Here is a 25,989-nt window from a genome sequence, read left to right on the forward strand (position 1 = left end):
ACAAGAAAACTTAGCAATTATCAACGAAATTATGGAGTTTCATCAGTAGCTGTATTTCTGAAGATTTTTTCTTGTCACTGATCACAAAGCGTGGGGCACACATTTTCATCCTGCAAAAGATGCAACACATGGAACGTCTAAAAGTCTATAATAATGGTCACTAGTGCTTTCTAATTATCTGTTTGCAACTCTTAATCGTCCCATTTAGAAACTATGAAAACGATAACAATGTCCCTCCCTTACCATCTGGCAATGATGCGGAAATTGATGCATGATAAGCATCTTATTTTCAGGTAGATCTGTCTGAATCAGGAACTCTATAAGCTTTTACCGATGGTTAGCCGTGGTAAAAATTGCTTTTTGGAAGAGCGCGCCGTAGCGCGTTGTATGAAGCAGTCGCCATCCGTTTCTGGCGGTGGCGCCGCTGTGGCAATCGCAGCTTTGGTGTCGCCCTCTGGTGAGAAAGGGGAAAGGTTGCCTGTTCACGAGTATTTAAGAGGCACTATGATCTCGGCAGTTGGTCAATCGGATTGAGTCTGGGTCAGTCTCGCGTGACCAGTTGCTGGTCTGTCTCTCGTTCGCATTTGTGCTGCAGTCAGTGTCTGTCTGTTGTCTGGAGGGCCAGTATGTGTTAGGCCGCCAGTCTTCTCGAGTATGTTCAGGCAATGGTCATTGGCGGTTGGATCGATCAGTTGGTCGGTCGCGCACTGAGACACAAGATGACTTGTCCGGCTTAAGCGTCGGCGCATGTGAGGTCACCACGTGAGTCCAGTGGGCTGCGCCGTGTAGCGAGGGATAGTGGCTTCGCGGTCGACACGAGAGCAACAGGAGTCAACCCACGACATCGGTCTGGCCAGTGCGAGCTGCGACGTCGTGAGACGGGAGATCGGAGCGCCTTCCTGTGTCTGTTGAAGCGGCTGGCGACGAGCGGTTCGGGAGAGCGTTTTGGGGGTGCTGCGCCAGGTCTTCGCCAGGCATATCAGTTTATTAGAAGTTAAGTGATTGGTGATATGTTGTTTCAGTTACTTGTTAAATTCTACTTGTTTTCTTGGTCAGTCTCTCGTCCCCAGCTTGCTCGTCTGTCTCTCGTCCGCATTTGTTAAGCAGTTAGAGTCTGTCTCTCTTTCGGCCTGCATACGTTAATAGCTGCCTCTGTTATGTTTGTCGGATTCTTTGTTAACGAATTTATTGCTTAAGGTGCAAGGGCCGAATTTCTGAAATATGTTTTTATCTTGCTTGTCATCTTGAGAGGCGGTGTATATCTAATGTAGAGCATGTTTCCACATTTTAAGTAAGACTGCATTTCATGGGTTTTTATTTAAATGGTCATTTTAGTATATAAAGTTGCCACCCTTCCACCGTTTCTTTTAAAAACAAGTTGCACTATCGGTGACAAGTAATTTTTTTATGTGAGTGTTGATAATTAGAGGGTGCTTTCTGATTACAATTTTTAAATTTGCTTTTTAAAAAAAGAAAGGGTTTTTAGAAATAAAAATTCCATTTGTTGAAAGAAATTTGTTTTCATCAGTTACCCCCTGGCAACTACTTCCACGCTCACATAGTGTGATTAAATGTCTTAATGTTCTTGATGAATCGCTAGTAAATAAAGTAAATTTCTTAAGAAAAGATTTTGAAAGTAAATTCACGGTTCGGATGGTAATCGGCGAATCACTCAAGAAAGAGGCAATCATTATTCCTACGTTTGCTCAAAAATTCCAATCGGGTGCGTTGACCTTCTAGTATTAATTCACTCTCAGTTTCATTGGTTCGACGATACCCTGCGCAACGCGACGGTTTGTGTCTCAAAACTGGTTTGATTTTGTCACATACGCCAAATGAACAAACAAGTGTCCCAACTCTCGCAGCATTACAGTATAATATCTTAAGCCTTCTGCACAAAGGGAACAGGGGTTTAGTAAAAACAAATCTACAAGCCCGCCAACATAGCATCTGGCAAGGAATGGACAAACAAAAGGAACTGATTGGTTCAGACTGCAACATTTGTCTGAGAAATCAGGCAACAGCGAGCCATAATTTTCAATTGCACTTCACCAACGGTCCTTAGAAACATGTTCATATAAATTTGTCTGGCCCGATCTAGAATACACGGTAGCTAAGCATCATCGATGCTTTTCCGTAAATATACGTTCGTTATTCTCATGAACTCCACAACCATTGCAAGCATTAACAGAGAACTGACTTGTACACACATCAAAAAGAGTTTTGCATCACCCCGGTTCCCAGAACTGCTGAAAATAGACGTTGACTGTGTATATTGTATCACAAACTCAGTTCCTTTGACTGTTCAGAAAAATGCACTAAACCGAACCAAAGATGTAAACAACCATGTATGGTTCAAATGGTTCAAATGGCTCTGAGCACTATGGGACTTAACTACTGTGGTTATCAGTCCCCTAGAACTTAGAACTACTTAAACCTAACTAACCTAAGGACATCACACACATCCATGCCCGAGGCAGGATTCGAACCTGCGACCGTAGCAGTCACGCGGTTCCGGACTGAGCGCCTAGAACCGCTAGACCACCGCGGCCGGCCAACCATGTATGAGCAGCGCCTATTTGACGGAGGGCGTCCGAGAGCCGATCAGTTCCAGTCATTCTACCAGGAAGGAGGTACACAACTCGTGTTGTCTGTAGTTCAACCGCGCATAGCTGGTCGATACCACGGATCGATCGCGTCCGCATTGCTACTTTGTGCCAGAAACGGCTCTCATCAAGGGAAGTGTCCAGGCGTCTCGGAGTGAACCAAAGCGATGTTATTCGAGCATGGAGGAGACACAGAGAGACAGGAACTGTCGATGACATGCCTCGCTCAGGGCGCCCAAGGACTACTACTGCAGTGGAGGACCCCTGCCTACGGATTATGGTTCGGAGGTACGCTGACAGCAACGCTACCATGTTGAATAATGGTTTTCGTGCAGCCACAGGACGTCGTGTTACAACTGAAACTGTGCGCAATAGGCTGCATGCTGCGCAGCTTCACTCCCGACGCCCATGGCGAAGTCCATCTTTGTAACCACGACACCGTGCAGCGCGCTACAGATGGACCCGACAACATACCGAATGGACCGCTCAGGATTGGCATCAAGTTCACTTCATCGATGAGTGTCGGAGACGTGTTTGGAGGAAACCTGGTCAGTCTGAACGCCTTACACACACTGTCCAGCGAGTGCAGCAAAGTGGAGGTTCCCTCATGTTTTGGGGTGGCATTATGTGGGGCTCGACGTACGCCTCTGGTGGTCATGCAGGGCACCGTAAAGGCTGTACAATACGTGAAAGCCATCCTCCGACCGATAGTGCAACCATATCGGTAGCGTATTGGCGAGGCATTCGTCTGCATGGACGACAATTCGCGCCCCCATCGTGCACATCCTCTGAATGACCTCCTTCAGGATAACGACATCGCTCGACTAGAGTGGCCAGCATGTTCTCCAGACATAACCATTTCTTACAAGCCAGGGATGGATTGAAAAGTGCTGTATATGGACGACGTGACCCACCAGCCAGTCACAGGGTTCTGCGCCGAATCGCCGTTGGGGAGTGGGACAATCTGAACCAACAGTGTTTGATGAACTTGTGGATAGTGTGCCACAGGCATGCATCAATGCTAGAGGACGTGTTACTGGGTATTAGAGATAACGGTATGTACAGCAATCTGGACCACCACCTCTGAAGGTCTCGCTGTAGGGTGGTACCATATTGTGTGGTTTTAATGAGCAAAAAAAAAAAAAGGGCAAAAATGATGTTTATGTTGATCCCTATTCCAATTTCCTGTACAGGTTGCGGAACTCTCGGAAGAAGGTGGTGCAAACCTTTTTTTATGTGTCTAGTTTGCGAGTATCGTGCGATAAAATGTGGAAATCTCGCGCTTGGTTCATGAAGGCTAGATATAACATTGCGGGTTGTATAAAACGACAGTGGTATTGGCGGTTGAATCACCGTGTATGTAGAATTTTTTTCTGTAAAGCGTGTTGCAAAATAGAGTTAGTGGTAGAGAAGAACTAAATTAAAATGTCATAGGTAGTGGTGGAGTTCTAGTACGGGCGTTTTAATTAAAGCTAGTCTTTCACACATCCGCATGTTTATGACGTCATATCTCCTGAGCTATGGATAAAAAATTAAAACGTCACGCGTCGTGCTGAGGTGAGACTGCATGAGCAGCTGATTGGTGCACTCTCTAGTTTATGACGCTCTCAATTAATTAATCTATCAATCAATATTCCAGTGTAAGAAATATATTTCCAGCACATGACATCGATACACTTTTTTTCGTTACATCATTTTGTGCAGGTTGTCAGCGAGAAAATATTTCTTAATAGTTTGAAATGTGTAAAGTTTGTTAGAAGTTTCAAAGTGTTATAATTCTCAAACACTGGATGAATGAAGTGCGGGAATCAGCGCTCCGTCAATTACGCAGCCCCACGACAAACAGACAGTTTCGAACTGTAATACGTTTAACAAGGGATTACGCTAACCCCTCTCAATTATCAGGTTACCTTCCATTCGGAAAGTGGGTGCACTCAGCGACTGTTATGTGGCTTATAAATTACAGAGTGCAGCAAGCAGTCGACTGATTGGCGCACTCTCTAGTTTGTAACCCTCTCAATTAATTAATCTATCAATCAATATTCCAGTGTAAGAAATATATTTCCAGCACATGACATACATTCTCCATGGAAAAAAGGAATTACGCCTCTTACTCAGATGATTGTGACAGCATTTAACTTTTTTAAATTCGTTCAATAATTACACGAAGTATTGAAAATACAATTTTTTTTGCCGCGGAGGCCATTAGATAATAGTAACTGATACAGTGCTCCGGGTTCCTGTAACAGAAATTTAATAACGTAGACAGGCAGAAACATTACTAGGTTCGAGTACAACGGTATAACACTTTATAAACATCATCTGTCAACAGTGTCAATAGCCTTTGTACCCGCAGGGGTTTAGTAGCGCAGCATTTATAAGTGTAAGAGACACAGTCTGGAAAATTTATTCGTGTGTTTTAGTACGCTCTTTCCTACACAAAACTTTCGAAGAATGCAAAGGTTCCGTCCTACTGAAAGTTTGCGTCCTGCTATCGTCGGTAACACATTTCAGTACTAAAACCATTTCACTTACTGCATATTTAAAAAACTGCTGCCTGATGTTTTAAACAATTTGTAGTACATTATACGATTTTACATGTAATACTACATTGTACCACGTTTCTAACAAAATCTGCTTTGAGCAATAAAACAAGGGTAATAACAAGGAGTTGCAAAGGAAAATTAGTTAGTTGTAGGAAATGCCATGTTAAAATTACAAATGTTAGTAATTCAGAAGAAAATAATAAAAAGACAGAAAAAGAACGATCACAATATTTTATTTTAGTGCTGAAAGATATGTTCAATGATATAGGTGATGTTGACATTGTTTCTCCAATGTATTAACACTCGTGCGAGTACCCTGCAAACTCCTTTCGTATGACACTCTTCCTGTAGGAGTTGTATACATCACATTCTTGCAAATGACTTAGAAAATCGAAAATACTACCCACAACTTTATTATACAGTGGCCTTTTCTCTTTCATTTGACGCATAAATTTGGCGTCAAAAGGTGAAGAACAAATGAGAGTGGTTTTTTTTCGGAGATCAATTTCCTCTTCTCTCCGCAATAACGTGTATCTGCAGCAGCAGCTGATTTTTCGATGGAAACTTTGGAAAAATATTCAGGTAAAGGAAACACGTGCGTGGAAGGTCTTTTTGTGATATCGTATGAGACAAATGAACAACACCACTAACATGTGGTATTTTTAAACAGTACTCTCTTGCAGTAAGATACATTCGTCGTTTCTGTGAGTGAAATTATATGCTGCGGAAGCGGTGGGCGTGATTTTGGAAAGAACTTCGGCAGCGGCGTACCTTACAAGCTCCCACATATACTCTCTCGCTTTCAGATCAACCGCAGAATGCCTTCACAGAGCGTAGCGCGTATTATTCCAGCGTGGCGGCACAGAGAGCACTAAATAACGTGCGACAACGTATGTATGCGCGTTCTGTCTCTTTGCGAGCAACTACAGCAACCCCAGGCTCGCGAAAAGCGGTCGCTTCGCTCGCTCCGTCACTCGCCGTGACACGTGGCGCACAAAAGCAGATACAGGTCTCCGCTGTTATTACCATTTCCTCAACGGAGGAATCGGTATCCTTCCGCACCTCCTCGAAAGTCAGAGCAAGCAGAGATTCGTCATATGACACCACAATCATTAGCCACTGGAAGCGACTAGTAAGTCGAACCAATGACGTTATTGCCCGGCCGGAGTGGCCGAGCGGTTCTAGGCGCAACAGTCTGGAACCGCGCGACCGCTACGGTCGCAAGTTCGAATCCTGCCTCGGGCATGGATGCGTGTGATGTCCTTACGTTAGTTAGGTTTAAGTAGTCCTAAGTTCTAGGGGACTGATGACAGAAGTTAAGTCCCATACTGCTCAGAGCCATTTGAACCAAGGACGTTATTTGGTCAGACGAACAATGTCAGAAATTAATTATTTGATTTTACCAGCATGGCAACGTGTAAATATTGTAAATAAAAGTCTGTGAATTTACCACTACAAATGTATATCTTCGTGGGTTAGGATATAGGTCTACCTCGTATCAACCTCGTACAACTCCAGATACAATAGAGCTATTTCTTACAGCAGTGTTAACAGCTTCTGAGAACTTCAAGCGCATCGCAACATTCCACATAACTTCAGTATGCAGTTTCTTTCCATACTGATTCTTCCGTACGATCCTCTTGAACTTCATTCTCGTCCTCACCATTAGCTGATCTGTATCTGGTTCTGCATATGCCCTGCAATGCTACATCTGTGTCGGATCAAGAAGTGATCCAACTGGTATTTACCCGTATCTCCCCGTATTTTTCTTCTACACCTCCACCTCTTGTGATTTTGGAAAAGCGTATCCGCAATTACCTGTTGAAGCTTACTGAAGAACTGAATTAGTATTTCTCCTTTCTCATTCCTCCTACACTGTTCATAGTCTCCCGTAATTCTAAAACATTCCTCTACTACCGCATTTCAATCTCACAAGATTATCAGATTTTCATTGACCCTTTACCTACTGAATTACCCGTTCAGTATCCTCACATACTGCCTCTATCTAATTCACTCCTCCCTGTTGGCATGCATACATGAACTACAGTTGTGTCCTTTAGTTTGCTGTTGATTGTCAGAAGAATAATACTATCAGTCAGTCGTTTAAAGTAACCCACTCCTGTCCTACCCTCCGGTTCAAAACAAATCCCTCTCCAGTTACGTCACATTCTGCTGACGTAGACACATTATTTGTCTGACTTTGAGCATGGAGTTGCGATTGGTATGCGCCTCGCCTCGTTTCTGCTGAGCATGGAGCGACGGTCAGCAGAGAGAGAGAAAGGTTGATGAAGGTCTGGGCGTGTGGTGGAAGCGAGGCAGGATTTGTTCCATTTTTCTTGTCCCGATGGTGACGTTGTGTTGGAGATCCGTTTTTGGCAGGATAACACTTTTCTTCTTCATTCGTCGAATCCTTATGTTGGTTCATTGTTGATCTATTCGTCTCTAGGTATTCACATGAGCAGTCATCTCCTATTTCCCAGTATATCTGAGGATGTTGCAATTTGCCATAAGGAATATCAGATATTTATACTGCCAGAACAGTTAAATTGGATTCTCGTTGTTAGTTAACTGCAATAATGGTCTTGTATGGGAAGGGATTTGAAAAGGTTTGTTGATCTCTGGTCGTCCAGGCTCTTCCTTCTTCCAAATCTTCTGAGTGGCATCTCCTGTTATTGGTGCATCTTGCTGTCTTCTCACTTGTGTCTTTGTTCGCCTTTGGTACGGAAATTGGGATTGGAGGCCTGTTTAATCTCGTTATCGTTTAATCCGTTCTTCTGGCGTCTTTTTGGAAATTGTTGTGTATTCTTTTAGCGTTTTCGGTTGCTCATGTAGACAGATTGGACAGCCTTACATAATTTTCTTGCTTCGTCCCATGAGTCTTCAGGGGTTGTTACGCAGTTGTTGAATTCCGTATGGTCTGGTAACAGTTTCAGCTAATCTTCGCGTTGAGTTACAGAAACGCGTCGCTTCTTCTTCTGTATGGTGGATTTAAACACCCGCTCGTACCTGCTGTAATATGTCCTCCTCCGTTCCGGTTCGGTGGACATCCATCAGCTCTCTATGTGCTGCTTTAAACAGTTCGCGATAGAAATGCCAAGTATCTTTCACTTTCGCAAAACCATTGTTATAACGCTTGTATGTAGCTTTCGTATTAATAAAGCTCACGTCAGGGTACATGTTGATTCTATCCAGGATGCGTTGCAGCTCTCCAAACTTTTCCCCAGAGGTGTTAATAGCACCTGTTCCTCATCATTGGTCGATTTTCAGTCAACTGAATCCCAGCGTGCTGGTGTTTGTATCCGATTACCCCCATGAACGTCCGGACCCGGTAGCTGAGTTGTCAGCGGGACAGAATGTCAGTCCTCAGGGCTCGGGAACGATTCCCGGCTGGGTCGGAGATTTTCTCCGTTCAGGGACTGGGTGTTGTCTTGTTCTAATTATCATCATCTTATCACCATCGACGCGCAAGTCGCTGAAGTGGCGTCAGATTGGAAGACTTGCAGCCGGCGAACGGTCTAGCCAACGTCACACATTTTATTTATTTACCCCCTAAATCTACTTCAGACTCTTGCTGGTCAAAACTGACTATTTACATGTTTAATTATATAATTCATTCTGCGAATTAATCACTTGTGACTCGGCTTCGTACCGTTCATCTCGTCGATTCTGCCTTTTGCCTGTGTTTGGTGACCTCAACTCTATTTCCTGTACCGGTTCATTTCGCGAGTTTTGTCCTGCTGAACCTTGATTTTTCCAGGCTTTCTGTGTTCTAGCCATTCCATTTCCATTTCAGTAACTTGTATTTTGTTGTTGAAAACCTCTAAATCTTCCTGCCTCCTTTGCAATGTGATTATATCTCGGGTCATAGTTAGCACCGTAGTTCCTAGGACCAAATCTACTATTGTAATTCCGCGGCCCACCAAAGCCACAATTATTATCCGGCCTCTGTGAATTTCCAAAACCATAGTTATTATTGTTATCCCTTGGACGATTATCATTCCTTCCAAAACGATTATCTTTCCCTACGTTATTATTGCCATTGTAATTATTATTAAAGACTAATCGGTTGCTATTATTCTCTCTACCATTGTTTCCTCTCACAATACGTTGTTTCTTCTCGTCATCTTCTCTGAAGAGGAATTCATGTTCTCTTAACACGCCTTTAAATGCTTGTATATTATCTCCTGCCGTACCAACCAATGACAGTTGATAACGTAACGTTAACTACATTATGAACATTCGTATCAGTTATCCATCACTGTGTGGATTATCTAAATAATGATTCTTGGTTGTCATTTCTTCGAAAAATCTACCTGGTTCCTTTTCTCCTGAATTTTCGAATAACTCTTCCTGTAACAGTTCATACTTTATTCTATTTTGGGTTTCCGTGGACCAGTATCGCCTCAAGAATGCGGCTTTAAATTGCTCAAACGATTGACAGTTTGCAGCTACCCCTTGCATGGTTTCCGCTATTGCGCCGTCCAGATGCCCACAAATGAAGTCAAGTTTAAGTCTAAGTGGCCAATGCTCTGGTAAACCTATCTGGAATTGATTTATAAACCTGCGAGGGTGTAAGCCGTTCCCGCTTTCTTTGTAATGCTGGAATTTTCTGACCGTCAAAAAGTGATGATTGTCAAATTTTTCTCTTCCATCATACGGCGTTTTTGTTTTCACAACATTATCCGCTCCCTTCACCAGTGTCATGTTTTCTTGTATTCGTTCTACTATATTTGGGTCCTGAGGTGACAGATTTACGTGTCATCTAGCATCGTATCTACGCAGTAGTGTGTAGTTGTCTAAACCGTACCAAATGGTTCAAATGGCTCTAAGCACTATGAGACTTAACATCTGTGGTCATCACTCCCCTAGAACTTAGAACTACTTAAACCTAACTAACCTAAGGACAGCACACAACACCCAGTCATCACGAGGCAGAGGAAATCCCTGACCCCGCCGGGAATCGAACCCGGGAACCCGGGCGTGGGAAGCGAGAACGCTACCGTTAAACCGTACCGTTCCTCGTGTATCGGTCTGAAAGATTCGTTTAAATTTCCTGTTACTGGATAAGTGTTTTGTCTTCCTATTTGATTCATATTGACTTGCGGTCTAACCTGTTATACTATCACTTGGATATTGAGAAATTGGAACATGTGTCGTCGCAACTTGCTCTGTTCTCGCGTCACTCGCGTACGTTCGGAGGGTTGACTGCCGCTCTGTTGCACTGCGCGCGTTCACCGTTTCTCTCTCCATTGTCAGCTATGACCGCACATTGCCTGCTTCGCTCACCTGAGTTAACTGTTCTCTTCCCATTTGCTTCTGTTTCATTTCGTAATTATTGACGAAACCTCTTGTGGATATACGACTGGATTCTCATGACTTTTTTGTCTTTCCGTTACTGCTACGGAAGATTGCACAACTGGCTTGTTTACTTCTGGATTTCTGTTCGCCGGCCGCGGTGGTCTAGCGGTTCTAGGCGCTCAGTCCGGAGCCGCGCGACCGCTACGGTAGCAGGTTCGAATCCTGCCTCGGGCATGGATGTGTGTGTTGTCCTTAGGTTAGTTAGGTTTAAGTAGTTCTAAGTTCTAGGAGACTGATGACCATAGATGTTAAGTCCCATAGTGCTCAGAGCCATTTGAACCATTTGATTTCTGTTCATCACTATGTCGGATGATACTACCGATTCCGTTGCCTCACTAGTGATTATTGTACGGTTCTCGATACACTGTTTCAGTTCTGTACGAGGCTGTTCATACTGTTTCTCAGTTCTCGAGACGATGTTTTCAATACGTGTATCGAATCTTTTTAATGAGGCTCGCGTGACACGTTTTCTGACATTGATGTCTTCGACGATTTGTTGCGCCTTACCAGACGTCTTACGTATTAAATTATCGACTCATTGATTAACATTAGACACTGCATCGTTCACCTGATCAACGTCATAACGCATCTTCTTCTGGTCAGCCATTAACGATTGTATAAGATCTCGCGAGTCTCTCGCCTCTCACCGGAATTTAGTAAACTGTTCATTAACTTCAGTTCGTAGTTTTTGCTTACCTACCCGGACTTTTTCGAATCCTGCGTAGGTTCCAATTTTGAGTGTATTTAGGACAGCATTTATCTCTGTTTTTAAATCTCCTAACCTTGCCTTTGTTTCACTCTTTGAATCTCTTAACCCTGCATTTGTTTCAAGTTTTAAGTCTGCTAACCCTGCATTTGTCTGCTTTACGCCCATAGTGAGTTGCTTCATTATTGCGAACACACTACCTCACTCTTCGCCGTCGTCATCTGTCGCTATTTGATGTAAATTTTGCCGTCCGCGCCTTTCACATGGCGTCTCACCGACTTCCACACATAGTGCGGACGCACTTATACACATTCTTTCTGTTGAAAACTGTCCCGTATGATTTAGAATCACAATATTTGGTTCAACGTACAGCAGCTGCTTGTCCTCTGATTCTACTTCTGACCCACTAGATTCATCATCTGTTGTACATCAATCTCTATCCTGTCAAGATCTTCAGTTTGCCCTATCTGCGATAAATAGTTCAAATGGCTCTGAGCGCTATGGGACTTAACTTCTGAGGTCATCAATCCCCTAGAAATTAGAACTACTTAAACGTAACAAACCTAAGGACATCACATACATCCATGCCCGAGGCAGGACTCGAACCTGCGACCGTAGCGGCCGCGCTGTTACAGACTGTAGCGCCTAGAACCGCTCGGCCACTCCGGCCGGCGATATCTGCGATAATCTCCGTTCTTCTGCCATCACCGATCGTCTAACTAACCTCTGTCTTTCTCGAATTGCGCGAGCCTGAGCTTTCGTCTACATCAAGTTATATGATATTATACATTTCCAAAATACCATAGAAAGTTTTTTAGACTATGTACACATCCATTAGCAACGCCCTCCGTTGTTTGTAGAATTTCAAACCAACTCAAAGACGCCGTGAACAACTTTACATGCGCTAGCGAGGTCATGCACAAGCTACTTTTACACAAATATAAACATTATCTTATTTATTAATACAACCTTTTTTACACTTTGGATCACCCATTTACTGTATTCTGACCACTATACATACACATACATTGGGTAACCTCATTACAAAAACAACAAAACAAAAAAGATTTTTTTTTCCAATTCAAAATTTTTTATTTCATTTTCTAATTTGACTAATTGCCATCCAGGCAGACCAATGGCCATCGTGGCAGGGTGGCCATTCTGTAAGGTTTTGAGGACAGAAGGATAACTGTGTAAGCTGTAAATATTTTGGATTAATGTGGCAATCTTATTACAGAAATACACGCATTTACACAGTTTTCAATGTGACAATGTTACGACAGTTGTCGAAGGAACGCATCCCGTCCTCAGAAAGTGAAATAATGGCAAACACAACAGTCAATTTTAACCAGAAGTTTCTTTACAAAATTATTCTCACAACTACGCCGTGATGTTGGCCAGTACTACGATAAATCATCCGAATCCAGTTCAACGTTTGGTATTATGGAGGATGAAGATCAGGTCTACGAGGTTTTGTTACAAGTTGAGCAAAAGTTTACCCAAGGTCACTCGGGTTTACGGTGGACGCAAGCTGGTAAACCAGCAAGTTTACGCCTCTGCTCACAGAATTTACCTTAGCAGCGATGAGCTTTCGTCTGCAAAGCTGCTCTCGTCCTCTGAAATTCCTATAAAAACTAATTAAGCCTTTGCTGACTTTTCCAGCGAAAATTCTCCCTATGGTTCTCGTTTTGCGAGAAAACATGTAGTCATCCCTAGTCTTGGAATGTGGTGATATGAACGCGCGTGGCTTGAGCAGCAAGCGTATTAAAATGCCCTCACAGTCCTTGCAAGAACAATTAACTATCTGGCTGGTTTGTTTCCCCACAGTTCGAGCTCACCGACGCTGCAGCTAATATCTAGCTGAATGTCAGCCGCAGTGAACGCAGTATTCAGCCAATTTTCTCCTCTGCATCGTACAGGGAGTTATGTGCCCTGTTCTACACTTGACGCCAGTTCAGAGAAGAGTCCCCAAAAATTTTGCTCTTGTCTTTCTCGTAGCCGAACTGTCTCGCCGCCTGGGTTCTTTCGTTCTCCACGTCACAGCTTTTTTCGACCAAAAGGACCGTTCGTCTTATTTTGTGGAAACTCTCTCTGCCAATTGCAAGGGCCCTACCATTAAACTACGTCGAAATCGCTGCACCTTACTCCTTCCTAGTTCGTTTCCACCAGTCAGATGTTCTGTGCCCACTCCAGATGCCTAAAAGTTAAATGTGTACATCACATGGCCGGCCGGAGTGGCCGAGCGGTTCTAGGCGCTTCAGTCTGGAACCGCGCGACCGCTACGGTCGCAGGTTCGAATCCTGCCTCGGTCATGGATGTGTGTGATGTCCTTAGGTTAGGTAGGTTTAAGCAGTTCTAAGTTCTAGGGGACTGATGACCTTAGAAGTTGTCCCATACTGCTCAGACCCATTTGAACCATTTGTACATCACAAGTGTACCACTCGCCGCATCACTGGTTTTGTTCGTATCCATTTGGAATTCCGAAACGCAATTTTCTAAAGCTTCTTTCTGTCCTGCCCCCTAAGAGGTTTGCATGGTGCCTCCTCTGGTGTAGCCTGTGCTTCTTCCCGTGCCTGCTTTCACAGAAAACCTATCCTCTCGCATGCATTATATAGGAGCGGTGTGTTAATACCGCCAATTGTCATCCCTTTTGCATTACACACTTAAAGACAAATCTGCTTATTACCGCCAAAATAAGTTAGGTGTCATCCCATTACGATGTATAAAACTCGTGTTGAAGGTGCAACATTGACCTGCATTTATTTTGCCACCTTACAGTTGTATTTAGAATACAAGTAACGTTAACCGGAAGAATGTTCATTTTACATACAAAATAAAAATAGCAGGAGTCAGCAATCCTGTTATAATACAGTATTTCATACACAGGGGTACCATGCTCTTGCATAGTTTGTAAATTTTTTTGACAATATCGTTTTTTTCAGCAGTCCATATCATACTTTTGTTGGTCTACACCTAAAATCCGTTATACTCAGTGCTTCAGATGTTATCACAGTATACAAATTGGTCCGTTAGCAATTACCATACTGTCTTGTTGGCAATGTTATGGTGTTTGGTTTAGTGCTGCAACTTCTTACACCTCCTTCGCCCCATACAGAAATCATAATCTTCTTTATGCGATATGCACTCCAGTAGATGAATCTCCCAGTTTCCTTTCTAACAGTTACCATTAGTTTCACTTTTAACCATCCCCAAAGAGTGTAACACCTCACATCAAGATAGTCATAACATATTTCATGACTTTTATCTTGTACATGTTTTTTTTTTTTTTTATTTTTTTTTTTTACTTTCCTTTTTATGCACTAAGCCGCCAGCTGGTCCTCTACGAGGAAAATGTTGAATAGTATATACTGACATGAGACAACGGTCACACACAAAGTAAAAATAGGGTTCTGCGAATCTTCACTCGCGTTTGAGTAAAGACAACGAGTTTTTATCGGTCACTTGCACCAGAATAAATAGCGAATTATTTAATTAGGGCCTTCGGTGAGTGTTTATGATATCGATTTGCTCTGTCTGGGTCGCCCAGGTTCTGATAATGGAGACACACACTATGTGATCAAAAGTATCGGGACACCCCCAAAAACAATTTTTTTTCATATTAGGTGTATTGTGCTGCCACCTACTGCCAGGTACTCCATATCAGCGACCTCAGTAGTCACTAGACATTGTGTGAGAGCAGAATGGGAGCGGAACTCTCGGACTTCGAACGTGGTCAGGTGATTGGGTGTCACTTGTGTCATACGTCTGTACGCGAGATTTCCACACTCCTAAACATTTCTACTCCACTGTTTCCGATATGATAGAGTGGAAAGGTGAAGGGACACGTACAGCACAAAAGCGTACAGGCCGACCTCGTCTGTTGACTGACAGAGGGTCCTAAAGTATAATAGACATCTGTCCAGACCACCACACACACACACACACACACACACACACACACACACACACACACACACATCACAGAAGTCATTAGACATCGAGAGACAGCAGGACGGGGCACTCCGAGGAACTCACGGACGCTGGAGATTTCCACACCCCCAAACATGCCTCTGTCCACTGTTTCAGATGTGATAGTGAAGTGGGAACGTGTAGGGATTCGTACAGCATAGACCTCGTCTGTTGCCTGACAGAGACGGCTGACAGTTGAAGAGGATCGTAATGTGTAGTAGGTAGACATCTGTTCAGAGCACCACACACGAATTCCAAACTGGATCAGGATCCACTGCAAGTGCTACGACAGTTAGGCAAGAGGTGAGAAAACTAGGATTTCATGGTCGAGCGGCTGCTCGTAAGGCACACATCACGCCGGTTAATACCAAACGACCCCTGGATGATGTAAGGAGCGTAAACATTGGACTATTGAACACTGGTAAAACATTCTGTGGAGTGACAAATCATGGTACACAATGTGGCGATCCGTTTGCAGTGTGTAGGAATGGCCAGTGCTCGGTGGACGCCATCCGCCAGCGTGTGCAGTACCAACAATAAAATTCGGAGGTCGTGGTGTTACGGTGTGGTCGTGATTTTCGTGGTGGGACTCGTACTCCTTGTTGTTTTGCTTGGAACTGTCACAGCACAGGTCTACATTGGTGTTTTAAGCGCGTCCTTGCTTCCCATTATTGAAGAGCAATTTGGGGATGGCGACTGCATCTTTCAAGACGATAGAGCAACTGTTCATAATGCACGGGCTGTGGCGGAGTGGTTACACGACAATAACATCCCTGTAATGGACTGGCCTGCAGAGAGTGTTGACCTGAATCCTATCCAACCCCTTTGGGATGTTTTGGAACGCCGACTTCGTGCCAGGTCTCACCGCCCGACATCGATACCTCTCCTCAGTGCAGCACTCCGTGAAGAATGGGCTGCCATTTCCCAAAAAACCTTCCAGCACCTGACTGAACATACGCATCAAGGATGAATTCCAGCATTACCGATGGAGGGCGCCGCGAACTTGTAGTCATTTTCAGCCATGTGTTCCGATACTTTCGATCACATGGTGTATTTCTGGACAGAGATTCGAAAGCATAGAGATTCGAAAGCACAGAGCCCTGTGACGTCACGATTTGTCAGCCCTGAGTCGCTTCAAATAGCGGAGCGTCGACAAATGCGCAAAAAGAGTACAGAGCTCTGGAATTAGAGTGACGTGTGAAGCGCGTTAGTGGTGTTACAATAGCACAAAATGTCACCACAGTTTTTCACAACACCACCGAGGCTGCGTCACACGTTCTGAAGGTCGTCACAGGCGCTATTACATTTCATATCTCTTTTTAACCTATCACTGAACGACAGAGCAACACAAAAACAATTAGTTCCGGTCGCTTTGCATTGCGAGTTTAGCTCTTTCTTACAGTTTTCGCATACAAAAAGTGTCGTTAATAGTTAGTAATATTACGCATACAACAGATTTTGCTTGGTCGTTCGCATTAATCGAAAATCTTGTTTTGAAATATGGAACAAAAAAAATAAAATTTTCTTTCGAATCTGTGTGAAATCTTACGGGACTTAACTGCTGAGGTCATCAGGCCCTATGCTTACTCACTACTTAAACTAAATTATCCTAAGGACAAACACACACACCCATGCCCGAGGGAGGACTCGAAACTTCGCAGGGACCAGCCGCACAGTCCATGACTGGAGCGCCCTATACCGCTCGGAAATGTGGAACCGTTTAGGAGATAAAGCGGACGGCGTGTTAGGTCTTACGCCATACAAATATACATAATGTCTTAGCATCTTCTTAAAACTCAGACGGTGTTTGAATACATTGCTCGATGTCTTACCAACATCAAAATTACTTTGAAAGATATGTTCCCCTCCTATACAGCGGACTGCCTCTACCATAAAAGAAATAAAAGATATAAAGTGAAAGAGATGTACATTTATAAAGTTTGTGATTGAAATTCTGAGAGAAATACCAGTAAGCGTAGGAAAAGACAAATGCCGGCCGTTGTGGCCGAGCGGTTGTAGGCGCTTCAGTCTGGAACCGCGCGACCGCTACGGTCGCAGGCTCGAATCCTGCCTCGGGCATGGATATGTGTGATGTCCTTAGGTTAGTTAGGTTTAAGTAGTTCTAAGTCTAGGGGACTGATGACCTAAGATGTTAAGTCCCATAGTGCTCAGAGCCATTTGAACCATTTGAAAAGACGAATAACATACGTGACGTACAAGGATCAGGAGGGAATGGAAGACCAAGATCGAAGTGTTCTTGGTAAAAAGTGTGTAAAGGAGGGGTGTAGTTTCTCACCTCTACTTATCAATCATCCTAGAACCGGAGTGGAAAATAAAATGAAATTATAAGACTGAGATTAAGATCATTTTGAAGTGATATTTTTGGTAAGTTCCGTTGCTATCCTTAGGACTCGTTGAATTCAATGAACAGTCTAATGAGTACATATAACATGGGCTGCCAGTAAACTGAAGAGAGATGAAAGTGATGAGAAGTAACATAAATGAGGTTAGTGAAGAGCTGAACATCAGAATTGGTGGTGACAAAGTAGGAAGTCAGAAGAATTCCTCTACCTTGGGAGCAAAATCTTGCATAAATGACGAGGTAAGGAGGATATGAGGAGATGAAATGCAGAACAACAGAGGCAAAGAGGGGAATCCCGGTCAAGAGCAGTCAACCTTCTATCAAACGTGGACGTTAATCTGACGAAGAAATCTCTGGAAAAATACGTTTGGAGCACAGCATTGTACAGTAATGAAACATGGACTGTTGGAAAAGTGGAACAGAAGAGAATCGAAACGTATGAGATGTGGAGCTACTGAAGGCTGTCGAAACTTGGCTGGATTGGTAATGTAAGGAGTGAAGATGTTCTCCGCAGAATCGGAAAGTCGGCAAGGAATGAAATATATGGAAAACTTTGCCAGAAGAAAGGGACATGTGGTAAGATATCATTGAATAAACTCTGTGGTACGACAGGTAGCTGTAGGTGGTAAAAACTGTAGGAGAAGACAGATATTACAATAAATCCAACAAATAATAGAGGACGTATGGTGATAGTGCTGAGTCGCAAATGTTGGCACAGGAGAGGAATTTGTGGTGGGATATATTCAACCAGCGAGAAGACATAATAAAAGAAATATGAAGTTATATTTACTGTTTATAACATATAACAATATGCCTATTTCGCCAGCCTAACGCAACTTGTATTACCGGTTGCTCAATGTCGCAGACGATGAGTAATGATTGCAGTATTAGAACACGAAACAATCTCAAATATTACTGAAAACGAAAAAGGCTGTTCTGCTTGTCTGAACTGTATCGCAATTAATTCACGTCAGCGCACTGTTGCCGTCAGACCCCGCCACCCACTTCCCGGTTAATCACGTTGCTGGTTGAGTAATTTCGTTGGCAGTTTAATGATTACTTCTTCATTGGATTATACATAACGAGCGCAGTTAATACCGGTCCCCCACTGAACCGGTCTGTAATAGGAATGAACAGCCCGTTAACATGCATTTGCCGCCTGCTTGGTGCTGCTGACAATATTTGACACCCCCCTTGGCTGGTTCGCTGAAGTGGAAGCATCGCCAAAGGCAAATCCAGTAGCAGTAAGAGCACTGGAAATGTTACTCAATATACGAATTCCACAAATACTATCTAAGGGGGAACAAAAAAAAAAGGAAGAAAAATGCACCACCAAGAAATTGTCCAAATGGGACAGAAATCGGTAGATTTGACGTACATGTACAGACGGACAAATGATTACAATTCCAGAAAAATTGAAAGATTTACTCACGAGAAAAGGTTTCAAAAACTGAGCAAATGAATACTGGTTAGTCGACCTCTGGAAATGATGCAAGCAGTTATTTGGAGTGACACTGACTGATAGAGTTGATGTGTGTCCTCCTGAGGAATATACACTCCTGGAAATTGAAATAAGAACACCGTGAATTCATTGTCCCAGGAAGGGGAAACTTTATTGACACATTCCTGGGGTCAGATACATCACATGATCACACTGACAGAACCACAGGCACATAGACACAGGCAACAGAGCATGCACAATGTCGGCACTAGTACAGTGTATATCCACCTTTCGCAGCAATGCAGGCTGCTATTCTCCCATGGAGACGATCGTAGAGATGCTGGATGTAGTCCTGTGGAACGGCTTGCCATGGGTTCGATGACGGTTTGGATGTACCGTGCACTATTCAGTGTCCCCTCGACGATCACCAGTGGTGTACGGCCAGAGTAGGAGATCACTCCCCACACCATGATGCCGGGTGTTGGCCCTGTGTGCCTCGGTCGTATGCAGTCCTGATTGTGGCGCTCACCTGCACAGCGCCAAACACGCATACGACCATCATTGGCACCAAGGCAGAAGCGACTCTCATCGCTGAAGACGACACGTCTCCATTCGTCCCTCCATTCACGCCTGTCGCGACACCACTGGAGGCGGGCTGCACGATGTTGGGGCGTGAGCGGAAGACGGCCTAACGGTGTGCGGGACCGTAGCCCAGCTTCATGGAGACGGTTGCGAATGGTCCTCGCCGATACCCCAGGAGCAACAGTGTCCCTAATTTGCTGGGAAGTGGCGGTGCGGTCCCCTACGGCACTGCGTAGGATCCTACGGTCTTGACGTGCATCCGTGCGTCACTGCGGTCCGGCCCCAGGTCGACGGGCACGCGCACCTTCCGCCGACCACTGGCGACAACATCGATGTACTGTGGAGACCTCACGCCCCACGTGTTGAGCAATTCGGCGGTACGTCCACCCGGCCTCCCGCATGCCCACTATACGCCCTCGCTCAAAGTCCGTCAACTGCACGTACGGTTCACGTCCACGCTGTCGCGGCATGCTACCAGTGTTAAAGACTGCGATGGAGCTCCGTATGCCACGGCAAACTGGCTGACACTGACGGCGGCGGTGCACAAATGCTGCGCAGCTAGCGCCATTCGACGGCCAACACCGCGGTTCCTGGTGTGTCCGCTGTGCCGTGCGTGTGATCATTGCTTGTACAGCCCTCTCGCAGTGTCCGGAGCAAGTATGGTGGGTCTGACACACCGGTGTCAATGTGTTCTTTTTTCCATTTCCAGGAGTGTCGTGCCAAATTCTGTCCAACTGGCGCGTTCTAAGGTCAAAATCCAGAACTGGATGGAGGGTCCTGTCAGTGATGCTGCAAATGTTAATTGGGGACATATCTGACGATCCAGGAGGACAGCGTAGTGCTTGGCAAGAACGAAATCAAGCACTAGAATTTCTCTTTGTGTTTGAACGGGCATTATCTTGCTATAATGTAAGCCCAAGATGGTATGGGTGCCAGGGATGGCAACCAAAGCGATCCTGCTATGAAGTGGCGTCCTTGACCATCACTCCTGGTTTAGGGTCGTATGCCGTCCCCAGACACGTCTTCTTGTGGTCAGTGGGGCTCAGTTCGAAGAGGGAGATATCACTGAAAAATAGTTGGACACTAGTCACGAGATTTCAGGCCAAAGAGGTGTCTGGAGAGGCGGACAGCGGTGGGATACCTACCTGAATGCCACCCCCATTTGGCCCGACAACCTGGAGTGCGGGTCTGGGGTGTCATTTCTTTTCACAGCAGAACCCCTTTCGATGTCAACCACGACATCCTTCCAGCAAAGTGGCCCGTCAACTATATCCTATGCTCCGTTTTCTTGCCCTTCATGGCAAGCCAACTTGGGCTTACGTTTCAGCAAGATAATGCCTGCCCGTACATGGCGAGAGATTCGACTGCCTGTCTTAGTGCTTGTCAAAGCCTACTCTGGCCAAGGCTCCTAGACCAACTGAGGATTTTGACAATCTAACTGGCCAACTGGAGAGACTTTGCCACGCTGCCCTTCAGGCGGACACACATCTCTGTCGTCCCAAGCCAAATAACTGCTCGCCCTTGCGCCTATGGGCTATGCTCAATCTGCGAAGTCCTTTCTTTCGAATAAATCATTCAATCTTTCAAAAATTTTTATCATTTGTACGTCTTCTCATCTATCGATTTCCGATCCATTCGGATAATTCTTTTGTGATGCGTCGTTTTTCCCTCTGTTTGTGCATTTTATGTTTAAAAAATATACGTGCGTGAACTGAAGAAAAATTTTAGGAAATCTTCTTTTTTTTCATAGTGCTGCTACCGCCAATAATGGTTCCACTGAAATCAGATTTGGCATATTTATTCTACTTTATCTGTCAGATGACCTTCATGTCACCTCAGTTCTTACAGGGGGACCCTACAAACTGTATCACGGATTTTGATGCGCTTCCAATATGTTGTACAGGCATTCACCCAGAGTACCTGCCTATCTGGGTTTTTAGCGACGGGCCTTGGTTTTTGAGAAAATTGATTTGAAATTCATTGCGCGCTTTGTATACCCGTCACATTACTTTTATTCCGATCAAGTCAGAGTAGCGCAGAGGTAAAGATTCGCGACTACCGCGCTGCAGGTACCGTATTCGAATCTTGCTGCTTTACTTTTTTTTCAACATCGACCGAATTTTTCAATTTTGTTTTAAATGATATCAGCAAACAGTGTAAGATGTGTGAAATTATAAAGATATATTCAGTTATTAATTTTTTTCTGTCATACTATACAACACTATCTTATTTTTCAACGTCCACATTGCTTGATGTGCCAGAAAAATATTGTGGGTGATGTTCATCATAGAAACTACCGAAGCACTCATTTTCGCAGCACCACGCTTATTTTATGAAAGGAGTCGTCTTATAGGCGCACCGTTTCTTCATGAGCGACGCAATTCTTTTGCGTTCAAAAAGATATCCCTTTCATCCGCTAATTTCGATGGGAACCATGCGTATCCAATCATGCTTTCAAAATTAGGTGCCCTGAAGTGATGTAGGATTAGCGAATGTAATTTTATCGAATCTTCCCTAGAAGCAATCTCTCTATTGTCTTTCATCAAGTCGGGAGCATTCTGAATAATTTTCGTGAAGATTTTCACCTGTCGGTAAATAAAAAAAAAAAATAAAAAAAATAAAAAAAAAAAACACCGCAGGGCTGGAAACAAGGCGTCCACTTCGGTGGGACTGAATACATCTTTTTGTTTAGCACACCTTACACTGTTTGTTGATGTTATTTGAAATAAAATTGAAAAATTAGTACATTGAGCAGGATTCGAAAACGGTACCCTCGGCGCGGTGGCCGTGAAACTTTACCGCTGCGCTACGCTCACTTGCTCGGAACACATGTAATGTTACGGGTATACAAAGCTCGCATTGAAATTCTAAATGAATTTTCTCAAAAACCAAGGCCCGTCGCTAAAAATGGTTCAGATGGCTCTGATCACTATGGGACTTAAAATCTGAGCTCATCAGTCCCTTAGACTTAGAACTACTTAAACCTAACTAACTTAAGGACATCACACACATCCATGCCCGAGGCAGGATTCGAACCTGCGACCGTAGCAGCAGCGCGGTTCCGGACTGAAGGGCCTAGAACCGCTCGGCCACAACGGCCGGCCCGTCGCTAAAAAACTGGATAGCCCGGTACTCAGTGTAAGTGTCCCTACAACATATTTGAAGCGTATCAAAATCCCTGATTTACAGTATGAAGGGTCTCCTTGTTAGTTAGCTGACGAAGGCAAATCGTGCCCTTCCCTTGTCTGGCAATCGTGCAAACTTCCACGTATGTGAGATCGTATTGTAATTGTTTGTGTGTCGTGTTGCCTGAGGCAGAAAGCCGGAGCTAAAACGACATTTGTCCAAGCGAGTGTGGGAAACCTTCTAACAACCATACTCAGACTGGTCGGTACGTGATCGTTAATCGACTGCGCGAATTCGATCAGGGTCAGGATCTCTTCCTCGTCTGGCAAACTTGTGCTCTCCGAGTTACGCTGTACGAACAAGTCCATAAAATCTTACGAACGAATAACTGCAGTTTCAACGCACTACCGAGCCAAGTGCTTGGCAGACAAACGATACTAGTAAATTGTAACCAATTCTGATTCAGTATAAAAAATTTTCGAATTAATTATGTGCTATTCCCGCTCAGTTTCCTGACGAGTACCTAGAAGACAGCAGGCTGCTGCAGACAAGCTGATGTCGCCTTCCCTGACCTCCAGAAGGCGTTCGACAGATATTCGCACTGTCACCTAGTGAATTAAATACACGGTCCAGTCACAACAACGTGACCGCCACCTATGTTCGACATCAAAGTGGAATAACCAATCACAGACGACAGATGTCAGCACTAGCGTTGTTGCAGAAAACATGTCGTGGGAAATGCAGAGAACACTGCATTCCGTTGTTGCCGTCGTGCTCTGTAAGGCACAGTGGATCAACACAAGGATGCATCTTTTCTTTGGAAAAACATTTATTTCTCCTCAGCACGATGGTATCTTCCAGCAGGACAAAGCAACGTGTCACACAGATGGCGTGCTTTTAAAAGCATCAGGATGAACTTACTCCCCTGATCACCAGACTCCCCGGATTTAAGCCCAGTCAGGAATCTGTGGGCCCACACCGATCGGATTGCTCGTGTCACGAATCCTCAACCGAGGAACCTAGCACAGCTGTCTGCGGTACTGGTGTCGCTACGGCTCCAAATTCGTGTCGTTACGTTTCAGAACCTCACTGAGATTCGTCCTGCAAATCTTGCACTGGTCTGCGCTGCAAAAGTTGATTAACCAGACTTTCGACAGTAGGTGACTGGACAACGTACGTGATGCCAATCAACGTATCTCTTCACATATCGGATGTGTAAAAAGTGGTTTCGCCTTAAATTCAGAAGAATGTGCGCTTCCAAAATACTACTCATCCCCTGAACGAGCCGGTTTGCAGTGTTGTAGATGGTGTGTACTGGACACTCACGTGATGCTGTGCATCGCTGACGGCTATCAAGTGATGTGTACAGAATGAGATTTTCACTCTGCAGCGGAGTGTGCGCTGATATGAAACTTCCTGGCAGATTAAAACTGTGTGCCCGACCGAGACTCGAACTCGGGACCTTTGCCTTTCGCGGGAAAGTGGTAGAGCACTTGCCCGCGAAAGGCAAAGGTCCCGAGTTCGAGTCTCGGTCGGGCACACAGTTTTAATCTGCCAGGAAGTTTCAAGTGATGTGTATGTTGCAATCGGTTGTACGGGATCAATGCAGTAAGATGAGTCGCCGTATAGACGGAAGAGACCTCTAGCTGTCACACAGTGAACGAATCTCCTTGATTTAGAGACTTATCAACATTTTCTGTCCAACGTGTATGGAATGGATGGTGTACCGCACATACCCTGCCGTGAAAAGATTCCACCTGACGCGGACTGCAGACGAGTCCTGTCTATAACTGGTTTCAGACTCGACAGGAACTAGTTCTGTTAGTAAATCGATATCCATCTCAACCAGTTTCCGAGCGAGTGGAGGTCGGCACAATAAACATTTGGAGCCAGGTACGGAAAGGCGGCTACTCACATAGGCACATAGAAATGCACGTCTTTATTGATCCAAACAACACAGAACCTAAAACGATGTTGACTGACGTCGTGTAGAGTTTCCCGGAGAGTCGAGGTTTTTTTTGTGCTTTCAAATGATGCGAGGTGTCGAGCGCACGGACGAGACTTAATCCGCAGCCTGTGGAGAGTCACATAATTCAGTGTATGGAGGTAGCTCTCTGTTGTTTATAGGGTTTCGTACCTCAGTCGGTAGAAATGGAGGTCTTATAGGACGACCTGCTTATCTGTCCGACGATGGAGACCCAGTTTCCTTAAAAATGGTTCAAATGGCTCTGAGCACTATGGGACTTAACATCTTGGGTCATCAGTCCCCTAGAACTTAGAACTACTTAAACCTAAGTAACCTAAGCACATCACACACACCTATGCCCGAGGCAGGATTCGAACCTGCGACCGTAGCAGTCCCGCCGTTCTGGACTGTAGCGCCTAGAACCGCACGGCCACCACGGTCGGCTCAGTTTCCTCAGAAACAGGTGGAGGGATCAAGTACAGATTTATGTCACATGCTAACGTTCACGGACACTGGATGTTGAGAAAGATTCTAAGTCAGTGCACTCAAAAGACACGACCATTTACAGCACATATTTTAGCTCTCGCTAACTCAGTTAAACCTGTAAGGTATTTCCCGTTGACATAGAATCACGAAAGTTGCCAAGAAGCGGGTTCCAGAAAATGGTGAATTTGTAACTGTATACATCTGTTTGCCTGCCGGTGTGTTAAAGACACCTTCTTCTCAGGAAGCTGTAGACTATCAACTTAAAATTTGTGTGACATATTCAGACCTGTGTCCCTTGACGGTATGAAATCTTTAATATCCAAGTCAATGCGATGAAAAGATACCGCCATTTATGTGACATATTTTGATACCAGAAAACTCACTCAACTTATTCCTGGAAGTATGTCCCGTCTTTGCAACTAAATGAGTGCCAGTTTGTTTCTTTGCTATACGTATTTCGTTTCTTTTACTTACGAAGTGGCTGTTTCGAATGTTGTCGGTCAGTGTGTGTGGTCCCCTAACAATCCAGATGGAAGGACAGTTGGCACACTGTAATCACACACATGTTCAAGACACAGCGGAAAGCGCTAGTGAAGTGTTGCAATAAACGTGGCTGAAAAATTTTCGTAAATCGGCAGTCTGGAGTATGGGGACCCAGTAAACACATCTCCATGACCACACACATGCACTAGCGGCATTGGAAATCACCACTGAAGATGCTTCACAAAAAAAGAAGCTAAACGCGTATGACAAAAAAAACTGTTTCAGTTTTAAACAAGGATGTCTCTCACCAACCGTATGTATGTTTCAGCATAGGAATGAGGCATCCAACCGGTTGAAA

Source organism: Schistocerca americana, chromosome 9, assembly GCF_021461395.2.
Source record: "Schistocerca americana isolate TAMUIC-IGC-003095 chromosome 9, iqSchAmer2.1, whole genome shotgun sequence".
In the NCBI taxonomy this organism is placed as follows: Eukaryota; Metazoa; Arthropoda; class Insecta; order Orthoptera; family Acrididae; genus Schistocerca; species Schistocerca americana.